The following is a 3,723-nucleotide window of genomic DNA, read 5'->3' as shown; positions in this document are numbered from 1 at the left end:
CATTATCTGCAACATCCAACAGTTTCTCTTGTTATCCCACCAGTTTAGCCTCAGGCTGTGGCTGGCCACCTACCTGCACGCCTTAACAACCTGTTGTTCTAAAATCATAAACCAATGTGAATATACAAAAATACACCTTATGAAGGCTTAAGCTGTGAATTCGCAGCTGGTGTTCTTAGACATCCCACCTATACCTATTGCACACAGTTTTTTGTCACGGGTCTGATTTACTGGGATCTCAGTAAGCCTGATGAAGCTGGGAATGCTCCTGTGTGCCACAAGCTGGTCATGTGAAGGCTCTTGACGCTGTCACAGACGTTGTTTATTTAGCAGTCCAACAAACTGTGGGTGTACTGGCGCCTCCAGACCAGTCCAGTTACGATTGTTCCACAGCCATTGCACAAGCACAGTGTGCTCTAAACTGCTGCTGAAGCTGAGAGTACCTGCCCCGTGCCCCTGCTCATGACACCTGGCAAAGGTTACACCTTGTAACCACCCCGCACTGTGGATTCACTGGAAGCAAGGGCACTAGGACAAGCTGTATGTTCTTGGCACCAACAGAGTTCTCACTGCGTCTTACAGCTTTACAAACATTCTGTTTTGAATTAGTAAGAAATAAACACTGAGCAAGGTAGGTAACTCCCCGTTACACAGTGTCTGTAGCAATTACGTGGGACATTTTGAAGCACGAGTTTCTCAAATAATGTTACAGCTACAGGACTGTATCTTTGTATTGAATGAATGACAGAGATCCTTTCAGGGTGTATTAGCGAAAAATATGAAGCCTGTCACCCTCCAAGGCAGTGACTAATGATTAGCTGGTCATATAGCCTGCATTTACTGTCTTGTGATCTCATAGTGGAGAACTCATCCCGTTTATAATCTACTAAGATGGCAGTGGACTTGGTGTGTGTGAGATAAGCAGAAATGCAGCCACATGAACAAAAGAGACAGGCAATCTTATGCACAGGAAAGGGCAGGGTGAATTTTAAGATTGCTCTCCAACATTTTCTTCAAACGAGTCAGATTTCATTTCTTCATAGTCCTTCTCCAGGGCAGCCAGGTCTTCTCGGGCCTCTGAGAATTCTCCCTGCTCCATGCCTTCCCTAAGATACCAGTGCACAAAAGCTCTCTTGGCGTACATCAGGTCAAACTTGTGGTTGAGCCTTGCCCGAGCCTCTGCAATGGCTGTGGTGTCGAAATTAAAAGAGCTACCATTAAAAGTGCCTTTAGTAGCTTAATTTATTTCAACCACTGATTGTTCAGGACCTATTCTCTGGGTATTTTTAATTCAATTTCACACGTGAAGAATTAACTTGGTACTCAAGAGGACTCGGTACTTCCTGCATGTTAGACTAAATTAATCTGAGAAATCCTTCTCCTACATACACTTCTGTAATCACGGCTGTTCAGTCAACAGCCAGTTTCTAAAATGCTGAAAGTCCCTTCCAACCCAAACCATTCTGTGATTACGTTCTTGTCTCCTGGTGCTAAGGCACCAAACCTCGACTTTCTGCCAGTCATTTGTTATCCGTGTGACCTCTGGTCATCTGATGAGAGACAACTGTTCTTCAGCCTTTCAGCCGCCTACGCTATGGGCCAACACTGGTGTTCTGCATCCAGCAAAACCCAGAAAAGCGAACTATGACTTGCTCTCGTACCTGGAGTTACTAGCAGAGAGTTCACGTATGCGTGGCACACACACACGCATGTTCTCCCTCTCACCAAGGCTTAAACAGTAGGATCCCCATGGCTATGTCTTCTCCCTCCACGATATAATGGGAGCGCAGAGAAAAACACAGCTAAAGATAAATACCAGGTACTTTATTGGTGGTAGTACTGGTCTTGGCCATCCCAAGGTACACAGAGACACTTAACATATTTAAAAAAAAAAAACCAAACAAGCTGGATCTTTCATGGAAAATAATCACCACCCTCTGAACCCCTACAAAAATGCAGACTTACACCTTACCAACATCATCACCTGATCAGATCTCAGCAAATACACAGCGAGCAAGTCCTCCACTTAATTCAAAGGTGCCTGTACAACGAGGACATGTAGTGAAACGTTTCCAGAAACTCTTCGTAGAGTATCGATACAGTAAATGCAAAAGTTCTCATATACTTAATCGCGGCACAAATAAGCAACTCTACACAGAGGTAAATCAATAGTCACTTTATTGTGAAAATTAAATGCTGCAGTTTTATTAATTGCAAAAAAAACCTGATAGCTTTTTTCTGCCTTCTTGCCCTCTCGTGAATTAAATACAATACAAACGCAAAATCAGTAGTACTCAAAAAACAAACAAAAAAAAAAGTAAAGGTTCCCAGCCTACACTTAAAATCAAGTTGAACGCTGAAGTCCTGGTAAGCGAGTGTTTACGACATGGAACAGCATTCTAAACGTAACGTATGGCCTGCCCAGACCACCGGTCCCAACTCCCAGAACGCAGCTCTGCCATCTAACTGAAAACGTTACTGGAGAGCTACAACCAAAAATGGTTGTCACCTAAAGAGTCAAGTTGGTTAGAATTTGGCCTGACTTCAGAGTGAAGTTTGCTCCTGCAATAACTGGTTTACAAAGTACTTAAAGTGAGGCCTTGCAAAGTGGAGGGGGCCATAGATGCAACCCAGTCATTTCTTGAAAGAGCTCAGCTCCAGACAAGCTCCTGTGTTTTGTTCTACCTGGTCTCCCAGTAACTGCCAGTTGCAGAGCTGTAACTTCGCTTACAGCTGATTTTGCTAGATGGTTCTTGTCATCAAGAGCAGCTCTTCCCTATGTGCACAGGCTGTGTAAGAAATAACTTCCTCATAACGGCGAAGCATTATGTGCTACTTATCCTGGTGTAATGTCCAGGCAGGGACAACAACTTTGCAGAGGGATATGGGATTCTTCTGGTTTTTACTCTGAGACAACGAGGCAAGATCACTATTGCGTTCATGAATGACCTGCCCCAGTTATCTGACACTAATACTGGAGTATTTCTCTACTGGGATAACGCAGGAACAAACAGACACAGAGTTATTTTTAGCAGTGAAGATGCAGACTGTTTTCAAAGTGTCCCGGTAGACAGCAAAGCCACAGACGGCAGTGTCTGAAGGAAAAAGAGCCACCACCTTCGTGTGTGGCTACTGCTGGCGACAAAGGAACAACCTGAAGGGGATAACTGTCATGTGACACCGCACTGGGATCACAGCTGTGGTGTGCTGGATAGAATCTGCCCACCAAAAGGCTGCTTTCTTCAACATTTTGTAGTCTGGGCTGACATCAGTCAGCCTTATGGCACAGATGCTGGGGTGGCAGGCTACTTGTATGCCACCAAGGCCCCTTGCCTTTAACTTGTCCTCTCCCTCACACAACAGTTTGCTCCAGTGAAAGCACTATTTAAGCAGGTCAGTACTCTCTCCTGTGGAATCTACCCTCTGTTAACTGGTGATAGGTGAACTGATGGATAAGAAATTAATGTTCTACCCCCAAACCTCCAATTTCTGCCTCAAGTGGACAGAAATGGGATCAGTCTGGTGACAGATCTGCAAAGACAATCATTTTCTTGTCGCAGAGCTGAGGATGGTTTTTGGATCTGGTATCTCTTTCTACCTATTAACAAACCTTTGTTCTGAATGATAGAGCATTGCTAGATGTCTCCCATATAACCCAGGACTTCAGACACTGGGGGCAGAGGGGGCAATTCTAGACATACAGAGACTTTTTGACATAAAGAG

The sequence above is a fragment of the Eurypyga helias genome, unplaced genomic scaffold (genome assembly GCF_000690775.1).
Source record: "Eurypyga helias isolate BGI_N326 unplaced genomic scaffold, ASM69077v1 scaffold3423, whole genome shotgun sequence".
Classification (NCBI taxonomy): domain Eukaryota; kingdom Metazoa; phylum Chordata; class Aves; order Eurypygiformes; family Eurypygidae; genus Eurypyga; species Eurypyga helias.
This window is presented reverse-complemented; position numbering follows the sequence as displayed.